This window comes from Athene cunicularia, unplaced genomic scaffold, assembly GCF_003259725.1.
Source record: "Athene cunicularia isolate RWA unplaced genomic scaffold, athCun1 SCF_1, whole genome shotgun sequence".
Lineage (NCBI taxonomy): Eukaryota > Metazoa > Chordata > Aves > Strigiformes > Strigidae > Athene > Athene cunicularia.
The window spans coordinates 1,969,064-1,993,820 of NW_020799155.1; the positions used below are offsets into that span (position 1 = coordinate 1,969,064).

The following is a 24,757-nucleotide window of genomic DNA, read 5'->3' on the forward strand; positions in this document are numbered from 1 at the left end:
AGGTTACCCAGTGCATTACTCACTATTATTCTTAATGAGTTGCCGAGAGCTATGTTAGCTCAGATCTTAGCCAGCAATATGTGGTCAGTACGTTTGACTTATTTTTTTTTAACTTCGTAAAGAAAGAAGACTGTTGAATATATTAAGTTGTGTTTCTTCTGGCAGTAAAAATAAATTTCCCTTTTAGCACTGCCACGTCCCCTCTTTGCTGCTTTTTAGTTATAGCATCAATTACAAAACAGCATCTTAAAGTTTTGCAGCTTTTTACACAACGATAAGATGGTGATCTTTTTTTTTTTTTTTTTTTTTTTTTCCCCAGAAAAAGCTCTGAGGTCCAGAGATGTTTTCTAAGGAAAGTTGAGGTCCATACATAATACTTAATTCTTCCTTCATCCACAGTATCTTCTCATCCCCTTAGCACTTATATCTAGCTGCTCAACATTCAGATCATCTTTTATCTGAGGACTTGTTTTTGGAGAAAAGATGGATGGCTTCCGCCCAGCCCTGTCACAGTCTTTGGACAAGCCCAGCACCCTCACTGTTTTAAGAGGCTGCTGGATCATCCCACGCCAAGAGCATCCTGCAGTCATTGAGTGCTTTGTCACCCATCCCGCAGTCACTACCCAGAGCTTCAACAAGTTGTCAGCCAGGATACTAAACAGGTGAGGTTTTATTTCAGGAAACACCTGCAGAGTTGTGTATCTTCCAGTCTAATTCGTAGTGACGTTTGCAGTTGGGAGTGATGGACACATATCAAAGTCAACAGGGAGAAAACAAAAACACCAATTTGCTAAATACTTTCATGAGTTTTCCAACCCTAATCTGACCCTCCATCCCAGTCAGGTTTTCCAGTTGTGTTTATGAGAAGTTAATCAAGCCCAATACGTGGAATTTCTGGGTACATTCAGGATTTTCATTACTTTTCCACAATGTGATTCCAGGTCATAAGATCAGTTAAGCTTGTTACAGCGTCCCAACAGAAACTTAAGACACTAACTGCACTGTGTTGTCAGCCTTTTCTTTTCCCTCTCAGTCATTTCATCTGTTCCTTTGAAGCTTTTCTTTTTTAAACCATCTTTTTCATTGAGGAAATGAAACTTCCAAACTAAGTGTGAATTAGTCCCTTTGTCAACAAATAACTCGCTAAAGTTCTGATGTGTTATGGATATAGTGTTCTTTGAGAGATGAGCTGTCAATTTTCCTCAGAAAACTCACTCTTTCACACGTTGTACTGCTAGGAAAAAGCTCTTGTACCTACTCCCTTTCTTCTTTTTCTCCCCCAGTGGAGTATTAATGAATTATTCATCCAAAACTCTCAGAAGACAAGGCATAAAAAGGAAGAGTACCTGAATGCCCTGAGATTTTAATTTTGCACTGCTTTTCACTAAAAAAATCCTGAAGTGATACATACATCCAGGCCTGCAAAGAAGCACTATCGAATATATAATATGTGATTGTGGGAAGATCCGAGTGTGCTTTCAGTGCGGGAACCACTGACTTATTACCAGTAGCTGTGTGTTTTAAGCATTCTATATGAAGCCTCATACGTTGAATATAAAAGCCAATTTTGTGGAAGGAAGCTGGGCTTTTTTATTTTGTCAAACTACAGTTGTCTTTTCTCTTGATTTATTCCCATATTTGTCTTCATTTTTTCATTATTCCCTGCTTTGTGGTGCTTCCATGTCGAAACCTATGATAGTTAATGATAGTAACAGAGAGAAAGCCAGTAACTATGTGTACTTGTAATCTTTGTTGTTCTGCTGGGACCGAAGTTTCCAATACAGCATTCGTTTCCAAAGAGCTTGTTTGGTGATAGAGAAGTCTTTTAGAATATTTACTTTGAGACTTTATGCTTGGTTGTGCCTAGTGTTTTTAAGACTTTGTTAAAACAGGAAAATAAGGAAATCTGGAAAAAAAAGAACTTAAGATGAGAAAAAACTTTAAAATACCATTTTTGATGGCAGCCTGACTTCTCTTAGTCTAAAGAGCTATTGTAGAAGAAAAGTCATAACTGAAAATAAAATAAAATAAATGTTCAAGTTTTTGTCTTGGTGCAGGCTTTTTTGCATTTGCATATAAAGTAGTCGTAAGGTTCAAATGTGATGCTTTAAAGAGTTGTCAACATTTGCGCCACCCTGCTTTTTTAATTTTTCTTTCAGTGTGCTTCAGAAATTAAAATAAAGTCATGGAAAATTTTATTTCTCCTAACACAAAAAACCTCAAATCCTCTCAGTTTATAAATGGTACATTTGGCCTTTTCAATTTTATGGCCCTTAACTATTATTCAAGGTGATCGTGAAGCAAATTTGTAGTAACTGAGGAGTGCTGTTGCTCTTGAATCCTACTGCAAGTTACATTGCCTTGTGCTTTCTTTCTCCTGCTGAAAATGTGCCCCATGGTAGATCATAAAGTATTGGTAGAGGTCTTGGTTCTAGACAGTGAAGAAAGTTGTTTTCCTTCTTACTGTAATTTTACAATAAATAATTTTTTCTCTCTCTTCTCATTCATCTCATTAATATTTTTGGATCAGTGTTTTTAGGGTACTTCAGTTACAAGACTCCAAATTCAGGAAGAGATCTTCTGCCATTAGAGCATAATGTGATGAACCACTATAATATTAATTTGTATATTCAGTGCGGTTCATAATATGTCGATTGTGAATAGTGATTGTTGTAATTAGAATTATAGTACTGTTCCCATAATTGTTTTCTTTGTCTAGTTCCACTCCTTGTTTGTCTGTCCTCCACTCTGAAAAGCATGATCTAAGTTGGTATTAAAAGGCCAAGTTCTGCTGCATCTTATTTTGAAGGCTGAATGATGTAGGAAAGATGGATTAATGTTATTTTAATCTAGAACATGGAAAACATTTTGTTTCGGGGTTTTTTTTAAGTAAAAAGAAGTATATGTCAAAAGTGGATTGAATAGAAAAATGCATGGAAATAGCAGAACTTTTCCCAGAATTTTTCACAGAAAGTTTCATTTTTCGTTCTCCAGGAATATTACTATTTTTAATAGAAAATAAAATATTTTTTCAATCTATATCGCATGGATGATTCATTCTGCAGGGAACAATTTTTTAGTTGTCTGATCTGTCATCAGATATGTGAATCCTCATACCAGTTGTTTCTGCTCCTAGCTTTTAGCAGCTTTTTAGAGAAGAATTGAAGACTACTGTTCTGAGCAAAAAGCGGTAATGATGATGATACAAGTTCTAACCAGCTTTCTGAAATGGGCTGTAATGAAGTTAAGTCTAAAGCAGTATGAGAATAGGTGTCAAAGGGAAGTAAATATACTAGAAATGTGTTTAGGAAAAAAGAAATGTTTTTACTTAAATATACCTATATTTTCCATTAATATGGAATGTGATTCTAATATAAGGTAATACAATGTAATTTGCTACATGTGTACCAGTAGCTGGGTTAGGGTTTGCTTGTTGCCAGTTTGTTAGTATAATAATGACCACAAAACAGTGCTTTTCTTTCTCCCATATTCTTTTATGGATTCAATAAGCTCTAACCCTCCAAAGCAGCCTTGGTTTATAAATGGACTACAGTAAAAATGCCTGGAGGGTGCAGAAATATTTGGTTTGTGCTTTATCCCAACAGAGAAAACTGGCCTTTGAAGTCCATCTTGCTAGTAACGGGATTGTGGGATGAAAGTAGGCAGAGAAATGGGAAGTATACAGGTTTTTCTTTGTTGTACATTGGAAAGCTGATTTCTGTTGTTTGTGTAGTAAATCTAGGAAGATAAATGCATACAGAATTACCTTCTGTTACTCAGTTAACAATAGTTAGACTCTAAGAGACAGAGAAACACAAAGGTAGGATAAATTCTTACTAATTAGTGTTAAAAGTAGTATTTTACCACCTGCTTCATGCTCAGTAGTTAGTCAGTCAGTCAGGTTCCTACTGGAGCATAGCAGAAATGGCAGAATTAGGCCCAAAATTTGAATGACAACCTTATGGTCTGTTTAGCTGCAACATTATGGTTTAAATGGAAGTTGATCCATCTGGTATTTTCATCCTACATCAAAAGCTCTTTCTTGAAAACTGTTTGTTATGAGAAAGAATAATTAGACTGTCTACTTTTATACAGGGTATTGAAATGGAAAACTGCGCTAAATGCTTATGTAGTTATGGAGGAGAACAAGTCTATTGACAGTAGCCAAAGTGACGTGACATCAAATGCAACTCAGCAGAAGCTGGGAAGGTCTTTGCTGTGCGTAGTGCTTTGGCTTTTTGCATTCTAAAGAATGCTGGACTTCCTAAGCCCCAGATTCCTGAACAGCAGTGTAAGAAGCTTCAGAAAGTAAAACACAGAAAATATATCGTAATTACAGAGGATGTTTTTAGAGAGCATAGCATAACACAAAGGAGTACAACGTGATGAAAAATGTCGTTGACTGTATGCCTTGTAAATCTTTCATAAAATATACCCTTTCTATCTCACAACTTCTGTCAGCCTTCCATCTCCTGACTTTAACAAAGCTTCATTTATTGACATCAAACTTCTGTGTGGAGGCAGTGGGCACAGAAGCATCAACCTCTTTTTTTCTCCGGCTTCATGCATTTACTTACTTGAAATGCATTGTGAAGTGGATCCACAAAAGATGAAAAGATAAAAAGACAAGACGTTTTGTACAAGGTGTGGTCCAAATCCTTTTTCAGTCCAGTTGCCTCCAGTCTAATTACCTACTTTGTCCTGCGAGGCTGCTCAGACAGGAGGAGGAAACTGAAGAATTAGGTGAAGCTGAGTAGGCTGCTCCCAATTTTCTGTTCTGTTGAACCAGTGCCCTGAGAGTGAGGGACTTAAACAGTGAGACCTCATTAAAGGGGCATGCTTCTTCAGTATTAGATTTTTCATCTTTCTTTGGCTCTCACCACATACAAGGAGCCTCAGGATTGAAAAGATTTTTATAGTGTGCCATACAGGAAAGATAACTTCAATGTGGGGATAAAGAATCCCATGTGATAGATCTCTTGAGCTTAGAAGAGGACGGCACTTTTTCTATCCATCACAGTTCTGATTTTATTGTGAGTGTTTTGGCTGGTTAGTCACTTTATAAACAGAAAAAAAAAATGCAATGCCTTAACCAGATTTGTGGTATCTGGGAACTTGTGTGCTAATGTTTTGAAGAAAAACTAGTATAGAAAATCTTGAAGGCCACACGCATAGACACATGGACGTGGGGAAGTCAAATAGCAACGTGTGCTTTTTGGCAGGGGTGACTTACATGTGGATCCTTAAATGCAGAATGCCTGAGCCCTCGAGCCTGAGACATAACATATGACATGGCAGATGTGTAGGAGTGCTTCATCCAGAATTTCTTCTAGTTTAGACTGAAATTAGCACAAAAACCTCTTGACCAAGACTAGACTTGGAGTAGAACCCCAGCTAAAATTTTGGGGGTCTACAGATACATCTAAAATGACATAAGAACACCTTGACTACAGAAGGTATTTGATCATAAGAAAGACCGTTTTGGACTAGCCTTTAAAATCAGTTTGGGGGATCTTAGGAAATTTGGCCCTGTAGGTGGTATCTTTCTGCTTAGAGAAGGACCTAATCCTCAGAGGCTGATTGTGTACAGATCCAAGGATTTGGCTTATTATCAGTTTTGTATGTTAGGGATGCAAAAGTACAGGAACTTTGCAGGTTCTTTGCAGCCAGGGACAACTGAACTATATACTTACAGAGAAAACAGCCAGGCTCTCCCGCTAGTTAAACTGCCGTGGATGAAAAGCTGCACATGTGGAACTTGACTCTGTTTCCATGGAAGTCTAGGCATTTTCATTCCAAGAAGAATAGGATCTGGTTTGGTTTTCCTTTCGACATTGGAAATAAGTGTCTCACAGATTTTTGAACTCTGTGAAGCATCGTTCAAGATTTTTTCCATTTAGTATAATCTGCTTCCACTTTCTGATTACTTTTGTTTGTTTGTTCAAAATTATTATTGGCATTGTTAGAAAAAAAATATATATGCTACTTGGGTGGGGTGGTGGTTAATTTTTGAAGAGATTTAGTTGCCTTACACAATTGAAAGAATACATTTTTATATCACTAAAAGCATCAGACAAAGTGATTTCTACAACTTGAGCTAGAACTATCGAGTGTTTTTGTGATTTCAGATCTGCTTTTATGACAGTATAAATTCATGGCTCCCCTACAAAAAAAAAAAATCTGAAACCGTATTGTTTCATTGAATGTTGCCTGTAATTTTTGTGTGGCAAAGAACCAAAACATCCCTAGGAAGCTGTATGTTTGTTTGTCTTTTTATTAACAATCTGTTGGCTAAATAAATTTCCACCGTTGAATGACTAAGACAGCCAAATATTTACGATGCAGACATAGAGCAGTTCCTTTTAAAGGCTGTGTAAGAAACATCTGGCCAAAGGACTGAACATCTTTTGTAACAGGAAATTTCTGGGATTAATGGTCAAAGATTCTGACTAATTGCAGGCACTAATTCTTAATGAGTGCCAAATGTGCACCTGTTCACCTTTCCACCCCCTCCCCATAAATACGTTGCATTGATGACGGGTGGTTGTTTTGTAGTGTACCTTGAAGGTCATTTTTCCTGCAACTCCGTTTTATTTCACACATCTGGGCACATCATGCACACAACAGAATGTCAGTGCTGTTATTCAGCTGTAATCTGGTGGCCCTACATATGCACTAAATCAGTTCCTTAGGCTGTACTTAAAAATTCTTCTTGTACTTTTTGCTCTGTATTAGATAATGGAGTCAACTGTTTTGTCAGTTCTTCAGAATTTCACTGATTCTGCTGGGAGACGCCTTCCGTGCCCTCCAGCACATAACATTACAGCGTAAACAAAGGCGAAAGAGTTTGAGCTGACAATTTAGAGTCTGGACCGCTACTTTCCTAGTTTTAGGTGGATTTAACACCACTGTGGGGAAGCGAGCTCAGGGAGGAGGTGCTCTACAAATCACAGTCTGTATCTGGCAATGAAATTTGCAGAGTAAGCCCCAAATACCCCTTCCAAGCCCAGTCACGTGCAGATCTCACCCCTGTAACCTGCGCAGATTGCTGAGGTACCTGTGCTACGCTGTGCCTTCGCCCTCAAGGTGCTAAACAGGTTTACAGAGCGAAAATCCCTCGTCTGCACAGTCCCTATGGACCAGTTTAGGCCAGGGCCTTCCTAGGTGCTTGGGAGACTTCCAGCAAGCACGCAGATCTGTTGCACGAAGAACCTACGTATGCAGCGAGTGTCACGGCACAGAGCGAGCTGAGTGTCACCCTGCAGTTGCAGGCTCCCAGGCACCTGCATAGCGACGGGTCTTCTGGGTGTAGGGGTCTTCAGAGAGGGAGCCCCAGAATATAGGGTTGTGAAGATGTCTCTGCTTGAGTCTTCACGACGGAGATGAGGCAGGGCAGGACGTCTTAGTGTCTGCTTTCTTCAGGTGCAAAGTAGCAGGAAGGCAGTCCTGAGAAAATATTTGGCTTTAATATTGTAATGCAGGTATGCCAGAGAAATATAAGGGAAACAAAAAGATGTAGAAAGGACAGCCTATGAGCAAGTCGCTTGCTGGTAAGGAAAGTAATAAATGGGATATTTGGTAAGCTAAAAGTAGTGGCACTTATCCTCAGTTTAGGTTTACGATAAAGGAGTTGCTGAACTAAAAATCTGTAAGGTGAAACTTTCACTCAAGTGATTCTGTAATGATTTCTTAACTCTATAAAAACTTCCTCTGTCATGAAATGTGGTATGGGATAGTCTGGGGTATGACTTTTAGTCAGGTACTTCGCAGTACCATTGTGCACATCTCCTTTCCCTTTTGCAATTATGAATGTAGGCTTTAGTGTACTTTATAATAAAAAATATTCAAAGTCACACAGAATAATGGTTCATTTCTGAATCCCAGACAAAACAAATCAAGATTCTTGCCACCTGTGTAAATGTGATAAATCACAAAAAGCAAACTGGGGTCCTAATTTTGAAAAGCCTCGTGCTGCTGAGATGTTTTCGGCTCGTTGCTGTCCAGCTGCTCTGGAAAAGCAGCAGCTGCCGTACTCCATTGCCTGCTTCTTTCCTGGAAGGTGCTTTATGATTTAAATCCCCATCAGATTATCTAACGGTTAATCTGTTTTGTTGATGTGCCCAGTGACAGCAGCTCCTTCAGGAACAGACTTGGGTCAGGAGGGGTGGGGGCACGTCTGAGAGCAAGCTGTTTTAACCAAACATTTTCCTTTTAGTGATTCGTAGGATTAAATTTCAGGCTGTTGCCTATGGAACTTGGTATTAACAGCCAACGCATTCATCATGTTAGCTTTTCTCCTGGACTTCCCTTATGGAAAAAAATAGATCCGTACTTCATCACCATCAGTCTCCCTTGACCAGCTTATAAAGCTGTGATTACCCTTTTTCATCACCTTTTAATACTGACCGAAACCTAGGTGGTTAAATTCATAATCCCGTCACCTTTTTTCTTTGTGTCTGTGTGCGTTTCTTCTGCAGCATATACAGAATAGTTCTGAAATGAGCTGGAATTGATCTATGCTACTGTTAACCTCCTTCCTTTCTAGACAGGTAATTACTGTTTCTTGGCATATGTGTGTATTTAACGATCCATATTCAAGCTATGTAGCAGGTCTATGTCTTCCTCACCTAGAGGAAAGGTGTGAATATATGTCTTGTTTTGTCAACATTTATTGCATTTGTCTCTCTCTTGTTTCAGTGAAGTCCATTAGCCTGTAGATCTTGATACGGCTCCTGAGTACCAGTTTATATAGTGCCTGGTAGTTTGTATAATGTCTGAGTGGTGAAGACTCTCGTCGTTTTTCTCTCTTTCCGTGGTATAAAGGGGGGCAGGGAAGACCTAAGTCTAATTAGAGTGAATGAATCTGAGTCTTGTACGTGCTGCTCGGAGGCTTTGCTATCTCTTATCCACATTAGTGTCGCAGCTGAGGAGCACATCACAAGGGCACCCTGGCATGGCCCCCGAGTGCTTTTACTGCAGTGTGTTTGTGCAGGGTGAATCCAGACTCTGTGGCTTCAGCTTTCACAAAGCCTCTTCACAAGGGGGAAACGAATTGCATTAACTAACATGTAGCAACTGTCAGGAGGTAGAACCCTAATGAAATTAAGACATTGTGCAGTTCTCGCAGGTTGCAGCAAGTGCTATGGGGAAGCTGAGAGATAATCAGAGCCTGGTAATAGGTAGTTTACAGATACCTTGACTTTTCCAGAACTGCATTTTGCTTTAGTCTATGTGTAACTGATGTAAGAATGTATTTTGACATCACAGAGGTGAAATTTCAGCCAGTACAAACAGAGCTGAACTAATAACAGCATAAGGGAAAAGCCAAGAATTAGGCAACCTTGCCAGGATACAGGAAACCTCAGCGTGGAGTCACAAGGTCATAGTGTGTGTGTGTATTTTATTTGGGAATGCGGTATTTGCTTAGTTGGACCTGCTAAACATGTCCTAACCACTATAGGGATGCGTCCAGTCTCATTATATACTTACGTTATTTATATCTGGATATTTTTGTCTATGGAGTGTATAAATTGCATGATACTTCTCACCATGGTGTTTAGAAGATCCTGAACACAACAGATTGAGAGATGCCACGTGGCCTTTTGAAAGGGCTCAGTGGCAGAAAATGCTGGAAGAAGCTCTGATTCTGGTGGTGAAAGAGAGGGCTTCAGGGATTGTCCAAGGCTGTGAGTAATCTGGGAGCCACCATAAATCAGGAAAGAGTCCCCTTGGGCTACTGCATTAATACAGGTGGATTTTTAGCTTCTAGACAAATAGCTAGAAGGGTGATGAGTAAACCTTCTCTGTCTGGATCAAAGGTGTTGGTCTGCCATCCTCTCTGTTCCATTTCGAAAGGATGGCAGACAGTGGTGACTGGAGCAGCCCAGGTTCTTAAATCCTCTATTTGTCCTCTCTGAGTTTGCTTTATTCCCATGTTATTTTTCAGGTCTGCGTTACGTGTGACTCCTGCCCCCACCCTTATCTGTATTGTAAATGTAACCCTTTCACTCTTCTTTGATTATCATAGTCAATCAGTCTGTTTCTAAGGCAGCATCTGTCATTCTGACAGGTTCAGTGTGGAGAGACACCCTGTATGGTGCCACATGTTATCCAGCCCTAGCCCTCATTCCCTCCAATTCAGCAAGCTGTTCTGAAAACCCCATTGAAACAAAGCACCCATGTGGCCTTATGTGGTTCAGCCACCAATTTTATTACATTTTGAAGCCCAGCATCAGTCTACCTTGGCCCAAGATACAGGACTACAAAAGTCTTTCTTTACAGTTCCAGATTTCTACCCCTTTTGGATCAGTTTTTTCAGTTCCTTCTAATTAGACTAGTGTAACTCCAATAAAACTGGTAAGGTTTTGCCATCAGAGTGTTTGGCTAATACTGTATGCCAAACAAAGACATTTTGAAGATCAACTGTGTGCATGTCATGAACATGTAAATGCTTACTATTTGCTTATGTAACAGGTTCTTTTAAGTGGTGACTTTTGACAGCTACAGTTCAATATTACCAACTGTTCCTTTCTAAAAATAAAGAAATCACAGGATAGCAAGAGCAGAAATGATACTTTTGAATGTAAACAAGTTGGTTTTAGGCAGTTAATGAATGAAGCAACTATTGAGAGACATAGAAAGCATTGTATTAGTGAATAGAAATGTGAAGAGTCATGTATAATTCAAAACCATATCCCCCAGGAAGTGTTCACATAATGTATGTACATGAACTGTTGAGAGGTTTAATAAACAAGGAAACTGAAAAGGGCAGCATTTGCTGCAATCCAGACATCTTGTTAATGCATGCAGGTATTTGCAGCCAAGCGAAGGAACGCTGTATTTAACACTGAAGTTTATCTGAGGGAGAAAAACAAGACAGGGAATTGATAATACCACAGTGGTTAAGCACACTGAAGTAATACAGCAGTCCTCTATTCCTAACATGCAGGAAAATGTTATCAAACCTCTGAAGCCTTTTGGGATTCACTTTCTCAGTCAGGATTTCTAACCTGAACATCTGAACATGCTACAGTCCAGCAGTTATGCGTTAGTAACTGCAGAAACCATTACCAATATACAACCTGGCAGCATTTGGCTTATGTTCAACCAGCATTGTACATGTCATGTAATAGTGATAGAAGAATTTCAGTTCCTTCTGTGGTAACTTCTTCCCAGGATCTTGACAAAATGGGGAGCTCTAAAAACTTCATGTTGTAATCAAAGCTCCAGTGAAACAATCTTTGTTCCAAGTTAGAGGAGTAATGTCATTGATCCATGAAAATCACTTTGCATGTTTGGCCCAGATGTTACTTTTTCCCACAGCTAAATCTGAAATGGGAATCACCATCCCAACAAAAGCCACTGATGCAGATCTACAATGTGATAGGTGAACTTTCTTTTTTGAAGGATCCTACTGCCCTTTAGCATGTTTGGTGGCACTCTCAGTCAAGCTTTATGTGGGAGTTATCACCAGCCTTCATAGGCTACACCTTCCAGTCAGAAGCAGGACTCCCTGCCTTGGGATGACTGCTCTGCCCCGTTTCTCTGGGGCTAGGTGAAAGTCAGCTTTTGCTTGTCTCTTTGTGCCTGCTGTGTGCTGTCTAATCTGCCTGACATGAGAGAACTGGTTTAAAAGCTGCCCACGGTATCTGCTACTAGAATGAAGTCTGAAGAAATCAGACTGAAGAGAACCTTAATTTTTTGCACGCAGGGTTCGGGGTTTTTTGTATTTCTGGATGTCCCTGTACCTCCACACATATGGGGAATGAAAATATAATGGACTGACATAGATTTCAAACCGCTAGGTCAGCGCGACTCACTGTGGTAATTGCTTAGTGACCTCTTTTTTGGATCCTTGACAAAACTTGTCTTTTCAACAACACTCACTTCTGCTATGACCTCTGATTATGGATATAAAAAAAGTATTCCATTCTTCATCTTTCACTTCTTGTAAACAAACAGGTGTTGATTAGTGTGGGCATTATACCCTGAGGGCTTTCTGTAACCACTTTTCAAGTAAGTCTGTACTGAGATGAACAGCTTTGTGGTTCAGGGCAGCCTTCAGTATGTGGAGATCAAGTTCCTTGGTCTCCCACAGATTTTGTTTAATGACGGTGGGTGGGTTGCTTTGGAGGGCATTATTTTATTTTTTTTTAACAGAAGTTTTCTAAAAGTGAGACCACTAACCTGAATGAATCAGGTGGGATCCATTTATTGTTGAAGACCCAAGCAAGGCATTTGCAGAGGGTGAATATCTCCTCTCTTTTGACTGTAGGAAGAGCCTCAAGGTAGCTAACTTGTTACTGTGTTGAGGTGACGTTAATTCCATGTTATGATTTTAAATCAGACCACTCACTGATTTTGATGGGAGCACACCTGAGCACCCTTTTATTTCCTTTTCTGGGCACTGACTCGTCCAACCTCAGGCATCTCATGTTTAGAGTACTAAGTTTAACTTTTCTGTTTTTCTTACTTTCCTCTAACATTTAGATTGCCATATTCAGTTTTTGAGATGAAACTCACAAACAACTGATCTACAGAAGTGTCTCAAGCAGAATGCATTGTTACTATGGTTTTTCCTTTTTTTTTTTTTTTTTTTTTTTTTTTTTTGGCAAGTACATTTCCACTAAATATTTTTAGGAACTACCATGATGCCTGTAAGTGCTACAAACTAGAAACTGAGAGAGTCATGTAAAAATAGCATTGAAAGGGACCTCAAAATGTCATTTAGGCCATCTCTCTGCACTTTAAGGTGGAAGCAACTGTTCTTAGGGGTCACAAAGTTTTGGTTTGCATCTTTAACCTGAGTGCTCTTACTCACTGGTGACCTTTCTTCTACTGGCTTAAATGTTTTTCACAATGCATCAAGATTTTTAAAAAGTCACATCTTTTATTAAGCTAGGTGCATTTTACTTTATTTTGTTTGTAGATGGGATAAATACTGTCTGAAATGGCTGTGCCGTATACATAGGTCTTCATCTTACATTGTTAGTAACCTGACAGTGCTCCACAGAGCAAAGCAGTAGTCTGTCTGCAGGGAGGAAAGAAGGTCTAAAAGAATTCACTAACAAACCTGAAATCTTTGTTGATATATTTTGTTTGCATCTCAGTGCTGTGTTGAAAGAACATTAAAAAATTACCACTGTAAGTCTGGATAAAAGAAGAATTTCATTTAATTCAATTCTGGGTCTTTCTTATTTTTTCTCTTTCAGCTTCTGGAATAGCTGTCCAGGTTTAAGTTTCTGGAGTATATTTTTGGCATGGAAGACTTGTATGTGTTAACTTTTAATGTACCAATCTTTGAGACTGCCAGGTTCACCTTCTGGGGAAATTTTATATAATTGTAGCATCACATAAAGCATGTTGGTTTTTGACTGAATTCCTTTAAAGTCTTTGGTATTTCCCTCTTTTACTTCTGAAGTTCCTTCATTTCATGTCATAAATAACACTAAACTTGCTGAATCACTGCCCATGAATTGCTTCAAGACTGGGTGAACAGAAACAAAAAGGGAAGTGAGAGAGGATTTATTCAAACTTGACATTAATGTGAGCAAGTGGCACTCTGAGGCACTGCCCTAAATACTGAGAACTCCAAAACATTTACAAGAAGTATGGAACTGATGTGCTACTTTAAAGCTATCCTGTACCTAAGCAGAATCAGAAGAACTAGTAGGAAAGGCTGAAGGTTAACAGTGCTGCTGTCTCATGACGCAGGGATTTAAACACCCAAGTGCCCAAGTGTCGCTGCTAAATGTGTATAAAATACAGCAACATTGCATTTAAAAAAGCCATATCCTTGTATTCTCCGGATTATCATCCTTTAGGAATGTGGGCTCTCAGGAAATCAGTTTTGCTTTCCACAAGCTTTGGCTCTTCATGCAGCCGTGGCTTTGATGGAAGAGTGACCGTACCTCCTTGGTTTCTGCTACCCTTGCCTTGCGTCGCTGCTTGCACCAGAGGTACCCGGTCAGTTCTGCCTACGTGGCAGTCACTCTATGCTCTCCCATGCCTTCTGTGGGCACAGAACGATGCCATAAAAGCCACAGAACCATGGTTTTGAGACTTTTACATTAACTGTTGGAATAATTCTGAGGTTTTTGCAGACTTTGTATTACATTTCCAAATGCTGTATGAAAGAAACCTGAGGACTAGGTGTTTCCTCCATGTGGTAGTAACTCTTGCAAAACCAGGCTAATCCCTGGGTAGTAGATAGGAGTGATACAATAATTGCTTGATTAGTCCAGAGTACTTCCCTATGGGGCAGGAAATGCTGTTTTATTTCTTGATTTCATTTCTAGCCTTTGCTTAGTAAATGTCTTGAGATCCTCTGAATAAAAGTAATTCCAAGAGAAAAGCACTAAAAGTGTTTGCAAAAAAAAATGCCTGAAATAAAGTTGTTGGCTGATATTTTCACTGAAGGAGATTCACTCTTAGCTGCCGTGGTGTTATAAATAGTGGTTTTTAAGAAACACAAGTTTTTCTTTTCCCAATGTAGCATATACCAACAGAAATATGGAGTTCTGTGTATATCCTGCATGTCCTAGTATGGTCGGAGATATCTCAACTTGATTCGAATCATATCTTTTCTTAAGTCTGTGTTTCCAGTAAGACTACTTGAAAGGCTGAGAAGCATTACATGTAAGAATAAAGAAGATTAATTTCTTTGTATCATTCAATTATGAAGCATGTAGCTCTGTAGGATTTGATAACGGTCACATAAAAATAATGGTATCTTTAAAGAAATATAGCGATGTTATATCTGAAAGGCACATCAGAGCTATAACCCTTTTCTTCTCATCATGCCCACATGCTTTTGACAGTGTGAAAAGGGATGCGCTAAGCAGATGAAGAAGGATTTCTCTGTCTGCAGGGAAATGTTATTCAACAATTATAACTCCTTTTAAGTAACTCTTCGGAAATCACATCTCTGAAATGAGATTGTGGAGTTGTTTTAGCCAGGGCATACATCTGGCAGTGATTTGTTCAGATGCTGTTTAAACAGGTATTTCATGACAGCTGCAGTTCAGTTTTGCTGACAAGGACAACATGTAAAATGTTGGGGCATACTGTACGTTTGCTCTTACACCTGTCAGGACATTTGGGGCCCTGTTCCCTTTCTCCAGGATGTCTGTAACTTCCATATATAATCAATAGGAGTTGCTCATATCCTGTGCTAGGAAAATAAGGCCTGTGAGCCAGTCTAGTAAAACCTGTTGTCTAAAGAGCAGTGTATAAATAAAAATACCCAGCTCTGCCAGTGCTGGGAAATGTTTCCTTCTCTTCAGTAGCTCTTCCATAGTTGATTTTGCATACTAAAGGTCTGGTTCTGCGTTGTTTTAAGCCAGTAAGGGATTTAACTTTTGTTTCACTGGGGGGAGAACTGGCCTTACTATAATCATAAGGTCCTAGAGCGTAATTATTTCTCTGTATTGCATTAGAAAGCATTCCAGTGACTTCCTCCATGTGCAATCAGGAGAGATGGACAATGTGCCTCTATAGAAGTATAAATATTTTTCTCCAAGACGTTTAGACTTTCACATGCTGTCGAGTGTTGGTTTTTTTCTTTTCTGCTGTGAGAAGGCCTGCATATTCAAAACATTTTCAGGCTTGATGTGTAGTTTTAGCTAAAGGGTGGGTGTATCTTGCAGAGCTTGAGGTTTGGTTAACAGTGCCAACTATTTCTGGGTTCACGCGGTTCACTCGTCTAGTTGAAGCCTGAAAAAACACTTCTATTTCATTTGTAGAGTTTTTCCTCTTTTCAGTTTGTTTTTGTTTGTTCTGTTTCTTGTTTTGAATTAGGATTTCTGCTCTGTGCTCGAGTTGGAACATCACCTTATTGAAAGATCATGTGTGTTTTGTAATGTGCAGTCTGTGGTGCCTCTCCAGTCTTGCTCCTGGAGCCAAGGACGACCGGCTCAATAATAAATATTAAGGAATTCTTTAGTGAGACCGTCACACGTAAACAGCAACGTCTGGCAATCTTGAACTTCCCATCAAATAATCGCATTTCAGCACTCAGATTACTTTAAGTCCAAATGCAAATGAGAGTTACAGTTGCCATGGCAGGTATTGCTGACTGTACTGAATAATCACACACATGTCCATGTCCTTGCTGAATGCTTCTTTGGACTTCTGTCCATGCGGAAAGAAACCCAGTAAAATTCCTATTTTGTAAAACTTTGTTCTCATATTAACTGAATGTGTTTGAAATTAGCCCAGGTAAACTTACCATCTCTAAATTTCAAGGATTCTGAGAAGCTGAGGTACATATCTAAGAAACCAGAGTGATTTTTATGTTTTTTCTAATCTGGTCTATTTACTACAGATAATTAAATTGCAGTCAGTTTCTCCTGCACTGCCTGAATAGGTTTTTCAGCTCAAAAGACATGTTCCCCTCAAAAAATATTTTTTTCCCTGTCTCATCACCCTTGCAGCTTAAAAATTTGTGATTTATTTCTGATTTGAAAAAACTGCCTTAAGACTCCAGCTATTGATTCTGTTTATTTCCAGGTAGACAAAGGCCCTCTTACTAACCATTATTTTCTCTCATATACATCTCCTATAGATATGTATGTGTATACATGTAATCATGTCACCTCCTGGTCCTGTTTTTAATAAACCAAACAACTCTCAGTATTCTGCGGATCTCTGCAGCCATGAGCAGCTGCGTTACTCTGCTGTTCCTCTCAGTTGCTCTCTTCGCTTCTGCTCACTGTTTCCTGTTTATAAATTCCAGGATGGTAGTTTTTTGCCACAAGGTTACCCTTGAACTCCATCCTGATCCCCCCCCCCCCCCCCGTTTCTTTTTTCCCCTTTATTTGCCCATCCTGGATTCTTGGTTCCTAGAAACACTACCTTGCTTGTAGGTGTGCTTTAGGAAATGTGCAACCCTCCCCTGCCTTACACTCTGCTTTGTTACGCTATCTCATATAATAAACAGAAACTGGCTTTATCGTGGTGTATGGTTGCGCTGGGTTTTCCCCAGGAACATTACTAGGTATGTGTTGGGAGTTAAACACAGCAAATGTAAGAACTAAAACTCCTTATACTGTGTTGAGTCATTAGTGAGTTGGATTGCTCTCCCCTGTGCTTTGGCAGAGCCAGAAAGCAGGGCTTGCAGGCTAGAGCGTGAGTTGAGGAAACCAAAGCTGCATTCACAGCTCTGGTATTGGTTTTCTCTGTGGCTTGAACACCTTGCCCCGCTCTCAGCTGATAACGTTCTCCCACTACATTACAGCCACTGAAGAGAGAAGATGATGGTGTTACAGCTGCAAAGAATAACATCCAACCTTTCGTTGGGATTAGAAGCAATCATTTATAGACAGGGTCAGATGCAGAAAAGCTGAATCCATGGTGCTAGCCAGGTTAGTTCAGCTTGTTGGTACTGCTAAAGACTGGTGTAGAGAGAGCCTGTCATAGTAAAGTGAGAATTTTAGCTGCTTGCACACATGCTTTTCCTCCATGAGTCAGAGCTGAGCTTGGTTATTTGCTTTGACTGGACAGTAGCAGACAAGGTTAAATCATCCCTACCCTAGACTACAGAGCTGACATTTGAATCGGTCAGTCAGAGGATTATTAGCTAACACCAAGATAATTCACTTGGGAAAAAAACCAAACTAAACAAGCCAAAAATCTAGGAGTCTACTTAAGCAAACCCTTTGCCGCCCCAAACAAGCATTTTTAGGTGGCTTGTTCTGAAATTTGGCTCAATTGTTTTTAATTATGTCTCTATTCCTGTTATTCTGTCTCTGTTTTATCATATAAAACAAACCGTTACGGAATTTTTGTATTTAGAAAAACCTGTTATCATAGTTAAAAAGGAATTTGTTGCTTCCTAGACCTTTTCCATGGTGTATAAAGAGGCCCTGGGAGTTTTATTTTACTGTAAAAGCTCTCACATTCTCTGAAGTTGATGTTCTTAAAAATTATTTTAGCATGGTTTCATTGATGTAGGTAATTTAACTATATCAGCTTGAAAACCAATTTTATTTCAGATTATGCTTGTTTATAATGTAGGAGATACCTAACATTTATCTTCTGCTTGATTTCCACCACCCCCCACACACCCCACCATTAGAAATTTTAAGTGTTGTTTACGCTAAGGGATTGGAGACTTGCAAGACTAACAGTGTTAGAGACTAATGAAATAAAACTTGATTTCTTGAGAAAGGAGGTGAATTTTATTATCTGAATAATATGGGGTTTGCCCTGATTTTTGTCTGATTTGTACTAGTTTTGTCTTTTTTATTTCAGTATGTCGAATAGGTCCTCAGTTTTAAGTGGCTTTTAAACACACCACCTGAAAATGAAAGCCCAAAGATTCAGCAACTCTGCCCCATCCTCAGGATGGAAGGTTTCCCCGATGAGGTTCCTTGGGTAAACAAGATCTCTCCAGCAAAACCAAGAGAGACTTACTATTCCTGTTTAAGTATGTCTGAGGTAAACCAAATTAAGATATGTCTCCCTCTGTTTTGAGGTGTTTGCTTGATTTTTGTGTATTTAATTAAGGAAGTCACTGGCATTTTGTTTTTTAATAGCTCAGAAGTGGACAGAGGCTACAAATGTTCCCTCCAAACTGGTGTATGACCTTGACCAGGCTGAGGGCAGTGAAGAAACCTGCAATTGAGTTGGGTGACATTTTGCGGGAAGTAGCTGACACAGTGCTGCATCTTTCCCTTCCTTTTCTTTCCTGTGCTCCTCTTGCCTCAGCATGTGGAGGGTGACTTCTTTCCCTTTTCCCCAGATCCAGGAGACTTGCAGTGCTGGGTGCCTGCCTTGCTGGCAGGCAGAAGGTTGCTTTACAGGCAAGATGTGAGTGAGGCAGTTGCTGGACCCATAGGAGTGTGCCTTTTTCCAAGAGCTGGGAAGGCATACAGAGGATTACTTCAACTGAGAAATAAGGACATTTCAATATTTCTTTGTATGATTTCTTTCTGAACAATTTTGTTACCTCTGATTAAAAACAAACGAGGGCTAATTCTACAGGAAAGCTAGGCTGCTGCTTTGCAGATGTGCAAAGATTTGTGGCATCAGTCATCCCTGTGACCTAACGAGAGGTGACAAAGTTTCAGGATTGTGGCTACAATTTAGGACTTGAGCATAATGATTGAAGCCTTTTTTCTTCCTAGGAAAGTCTTTAAGACGGCATCAACTTGAAAAAGTGTTGGCAAATGTGCCACTATTAATCAGACCTATCCATCCCCTATATGGAAAACTATGTTCAGAGGTATGGAATGGCTTCCATATGAGGAGCAGCTGACTAAGACAGGGACCGTTCAACTTGGTAAAGAGATGATTAAGGGCACATATTGTAGAGGTCTACAAAACTCCCATAAAAATCTAATGGCACTGAGGGATGTTCAGCAAGTTTGGAGGGTCTGGCAATGTGTCACTGATAGTCTACCTCAGATTTGGCTTGTTTCATTTTGCTGATGACTTCCTGGCCCACTGCCTGAGATTTCGCTTACTTATCCTTTTGTTTTTACCACTTATTTTCACTCTTTCTTTTGCTCCATTTTAATTCGTTGTTCATATTAGTTAATTTTAATCCCATCCCCCTGCACAGTGTGATGAAAGCACTTAGTGGTTTTGCACCTCTGGGGAAGTTTTATCTGAGTGAGGAAAGAGGAAATCCCCTGAAGTAATTTTACAAAGTTCCCAGATTGCTGCTCCAAACCTGTTTCTTGCCCAGCTAATTCAGAGTCACTTAAACTGGAATATGCCCAGCAGCATTGCTTAAAACCACACCAGATGTGCTGTGCTGTTTTCTAGCTCTTTACTCTTTCAGTGGTCTGTGCTTTTTAAACCGCAAACCACTCCAGCCCATGTGGAGCCACCAGAGTTGTAGTATGTGGCTTCAACTAGAGTTGTCTTTATCTCTTGGTTTGGGGATTTTCTGTGTTGTATTTGTAGTCAATGGTGTCTGAGGGCTGCTTCTGAGAAGCTTCACCTTCTCTGGACTCAAACAGATGCCCTGTAAGGCTGCTCTGGCAGGTTTGATGGTGCAGAAGGAGGATGTGCACAGTCGTGCCTCTCCAAAGCAGCAGGCAGTGTCGCCACATCCCCTTTTCCCCACCCTGCAGCCCATGGTGCCTAGTTGGGTTAGTCTGAAAGTCAGGGAGAGAGTATTGCAGGGAAGCTCAGGCAACCTCGAGCTGGCCCTGAGTAATAATTCGGGTAGCGAGATGAAGGACCTTCAGCAGGAGCTCTGCCAACTGGTGGGGTGACCTGCTGCGCCTACGAGGTGCTGGGGGAGGTGGGGAGGGTGCAGGAGAAATTGGGGGTCAGAGCAGCGCCACGGTGGGGGCCCTGCAGTGCCTGGGGGGGCCCCGCACCAGCCCATGGGTGCTGCAGTGCCTTTAAAGCTGCTCAGACTCATGCTGGGAACTGATGTAGTCCCAGTCATGGGGACTGGTGATGAGAACCGGTGATTAAGAAATGCTCATCTGGTCCCCATCTATTTCCTTTAATGAATAGTCTTCAGCCAGAGTTGTAGATGAAGTCTCATGGGTTTAAGAGGTATTTTCAGCTGTGTTGAAAGTGAAACATTGTTTTAGAACTTGGGCATTTCAGTTGAAATGAGATTTTTGCACATGTGTCTTTCTCTCCCTCTCTTTTTTTCCCTTTTTTAATGGCTCAGAAAGTTCCTAATGATACTTTACTCTCCAGGGTCAAATGTTGTTTATTTTGCTATAGCACTAATATTTTTTTATAACTTTTTCTGACGTTATGAGTAAATGGGCAGAATTTGTCACTACATCAAAAAGATCACTGATTCTGTCTCTAAATTTAGATTAAAAGCTGTAATTAATCTGCATCCTATTGGCTACATTTTTCCTGTGTATAGTCTCATACTTCCTAATTTTCTGTGTATTTTCAGTATTCTTTGTTCATGAAGTTTGCAACACACGAACAGCACATAACTCTTATTAGCAGGACATAATTCCATATAGGTTATTTAATGATGCAGACAGCAGCTTCAGTTACCTCCAGATGTTTCCCTCGTTTTGAGTATTCCGTGCATCGTGGCGCACCTGTAGGTTACATTTCTACCGAACGTGTTCATGTGCTGTCAAGGTGTGGAATTAAAGTTTGGAAGAATGAATTTCAGGTCACTGATGCAGTTAGCTGTACCAGAGGTAGCTGGCCTGGTGTTTGCAGTGGGAATCTGTGCTTCTTGCCAGGGTTCACCAACTCACATCGCTCCTGGCCGCCGGGACTTCCCCGTTTGGTGTGTTGTGGCAGCAGTGACAAGCAGCAAGGGGTACTGCCTTCCTAAACCATTTGAGTATGATCAGCTGATAGGTTTTATGCCATATTCTGTGCAAGCATCCCGATTCACCCCAGTATGGGCTTACCCAGGGAGGGATAGAGCATGTCCCCATGCAGGGAGTGGACAAGGACAGCATCTACCAGGTGCTCTTTCAGAATTGTCCTGCTAGCAGAGGGAAGGGCACCTGGGGCAGGCAGGGTTGTGCTGAACCCTGCCCCTCTTTCCAAGGAATTTGTGAGCAGCTCCAGCCATTCTGCTTATTCATCCTGCCTTGGAGGAGGATCGGTGCTGCTTTCCTGTCGGGGATGAGGCTGGGATTTAGATATTCGGCCCCTACATTTTAAGAACCTTTATCGAGTTGTTCAACACACTTGCTCTAGTTTCCCCATTTGTAATTGAAAATATATTTATACCTGTTCCAAGAGCACCAGGCACAGTAACTAGCTTGTATTTGCATTGTACTCTACCCTGACTACGCAAGATGCTATTTAAGACATACTTTCTTTTGGCACAATTCCACTGAAGATCGCAAAGCAGCTTCTGCTTTAGACAGTGGGTGTGTTTTGCCACAACTCTGAAAAGGTTGTATTTTACTAATAAATTATCCCCATAGCATATTTTGCTGTGAGTTGGCGCATATCCTAGCTGCAAGGCCTGCATCAAGGAGTCTGTTTGGCCACCTTGTACATGAAAAAAATCATAAAGCATTGCAGTGCAAATTCCGTAACAGAGAACAAGTGGCATATGCCATTAACAGTGTAAACTGTTTAAAAACCAAGGGAGATTTCTAAAGAGGTCTTCAGTATAAATGATTAGCAGTTTTAATGAACTACTATCCTGGTTAAGATAACAGAGTCTCAAAAATTTGTGCCTTGGGTTGGGTTGGGGTCTGCGGAAGCCTCTAGGAGAACCGCCCATTTTCGGTAATTAAGTGTAAATAAGTCGCACCATGTTGGTTCATTAGCGTTGGTTAGTTCAGCAGACTGATGAGCTGACACTGTGGGAACCGAGCCCAGGAAAAATGCAGCTATCGTGCTGAATTAAATTTTTTAAGGTTTGTAGCTTTTTACTTCTTTTTCCTTTGCTGCAGTTTCTGCATAAAATCAGAGGAAGTCAATATATTCTGAGCTCTTACAGCCTTGGCAAGATCAGCATTGATTACAAAAACATGAACAGAAATTTCTTTGTCTCTAAACAGTAATAAACAGTGGCTGCGACTGCTTTTCACAGGAAAGATCACAGCCAGAAGCATCTTGCCTCTCCTGGTTTTAGCACTGAAAGAAATGAACCGAGAACAGCTCTGCTGGAGGGTATTGTTGTTCACTTCGGGAACAAATACATAACTTTTGTATCCCTTACTTAAATACTGTAGGCAGTCATTAACGTCAGTAGGTCTTTTTTCTTTACAGGTCACTTAATTATCCTACTAGATATTTGTGCTTCTGCAATGAAAAGTGTTTTATAACAATAAGGTTGTCTAAGGAAAAAAAAAAAAAAAAGAAAATAGTTTACGTAAAAGAGTTTCCTCCTTTTACAAATGGGAAAAGTGCTGTAGGGAAAAGGTGTTGCTCCTCTCTCCATGGTTGCTGCGTTTGCCTTTTAAGGAAACTTGATTTACAGTTACATGTTTTGGAAGATGGGCAGAGGACCAAGGCGAGTGCAAACAGTGCCAAGGAAAAGCGGGAAATGAGGGAGAGGATAAGTTGAAGGAAATATCTCTCTGCTTTTAAACAGAGAAGGAAAACAAATTGGAAATGTGGGTGGGGGGAGATGAAAGCACGTACGTCATTGCAAAGCAAGGGCTCTAGAGTAAACAAGAAAAAAGATTATATGGTGAAAACTCATGTTCTGATAGCTTCAGTAGCTTGCTATCCACTAAAACAGGGCTACGTGCTGCTTTGCTGTCTTTGCTTCTGGCCTTCCCCTGCATTTTTTCCTCTCGGGCTGGGCACCCTGGAAGGGGGTTAGCTCTGCCTGCCTGGCGTGTCTCAGTTTTAGCGGTGGGGACAGAGAATGGTCAGGATCCTGCTCTCCTTCCCCAGCTGGCAGCCTTCCTCCTCCGCCCGTCCAGGTGGGAGAGCAGAGGGGGGCTTCTGCCTGGGGGGCACCTGGGGCCCGGCAGTTCTTGCGGGCCCCACAAGCGGGTAGACAGAGGCTTCTGCATCCCGCCCTGCTGCTTTCCCTCACTGTAGGGTGAAATCCTGCCCAAAACCTCACCAATCCCTTGCCCTTGGCCATAGCGATCCCCTTCTGGGATGGCCACTGAGGGAGGAAGAGGCGGACAGCCCCAAGGGCCCGGGTGTGATGTTGGGCACAGGGGGTGATGCAGTCTGTCTGTCCAGGGCAGCGGGTGCATCTCCTGTCTCGCTCCTGCTTTCCTCTGCTTCGTGCCTGTGCTCACGTCCTTGTGGGGGCAGCTATGCTCGAGTATGTGGTGCCCGCCTCTGAGCCACCAACCCACCCCCTGCCACCACAGCAGAAGGACACCCTTCTGCCTTGGGTCAAGCCCAAACTGGGGCTTTTTGAAGCCCCAGTCCTTTCATGTTCATCCCCAGTTGCGAAACAGGCACAGTTTCCCCACTCCAGCTCAGAAAGGGACATGGTACAATCAGACCTCTGATTTTGGCCCTGTTGTTTTGCTGTCATGACTTGACTTACTCTATCTCTCCAGGGGGAGATACAACTTTCAGTTCTCAGTTAACATAAAAGCAAGTCTGTGGTTTGAGACCAAAGGTCCATCTGTCCCGACGTCATGTTTCTTGTAATGGCAAACGGCAGCTGCTTGGGGAAGAGTTTTAAGCGCAGGGTGAACGTTTAGTCCTGCGGTCCCAGAATCACTCTCCCAGCCTCCAGCAGTTTGTGGTCCCCAGGTGTTTTTGTAGTTGGTGGCTCTCTGATGTTTTGAACACCAAGATCCTGTCTTTTAACCCCTTATTTTCTCATGTGAGGCTCTTCCTATTTTATTCAGAGCTGCCTTCTTTGCTTAAGAGTCTTTGGTATGGAACCCCACTGAATAACTCTGGACAACCCGATCTGTAGTTGCCCATTTCTATTATGAAACCTCATTAGAAGCTGGTGTCCTTTCTAGTCCTATGGCATTGAGACAGTTTATGCAAGAGATTATAAATGACAGTTTGTAGTCATTTCACCTATGATATATAGTGTATTGACTATGTATTACTGTTACTTACCATATATTGCTCTTCTCTTTGCCAGTTTTTTCTATAGTCTCATTTACTGATACTTCAATTTGAGAAATGCTGTGAATGCCCCATAAAGGAGAGTTCCTGTGGGGAACTGTCCTTTTACCCCGTTTGATTTATTGCCAGTAATGGTTCCCAGTTGGCCTACGTAAGTCTAGGATGTTGTTTAAACAATATTACACTGCTTCTTCTCTGAAATGTGCGAAGCTCAGAAATCAGCTTTTCTAAAATATTGCTTTGGCTTCCAAAGTAGTTTTTCAGCTCACAAAAGTGTAATTTAAGC

The 24,757-nt window shown here is 40.8% G+C and overlaps 1 protein-coding gene across 3 annotated transcripts in view; it reads left to right on the forward strand.

Moving 5' to 3' along the window:
• RNF150 (ring finger protein 150) overlaps positions 1–24,757 on the forward strand; it is a 151,975-nt gene that overhangs the window by 66,512 nt on the left and 60,706 nt on the right. The window contains exon 1 of one of the 3 annotated variants that reach the window (XM_026866968.1): positions 8,296–8,549. The exons of the other annotated variants lie outside the window; for them this stretch is intronic. The gene's annotated coding sequence lies outside the window, so the exon portion shown is untranslated. Of the gene's footprint in view, positions 1–8,295; positions 8,550–24,757 lie in introns of those variants that run through there. 3 annotated transcript variants of the gene reach the window in all.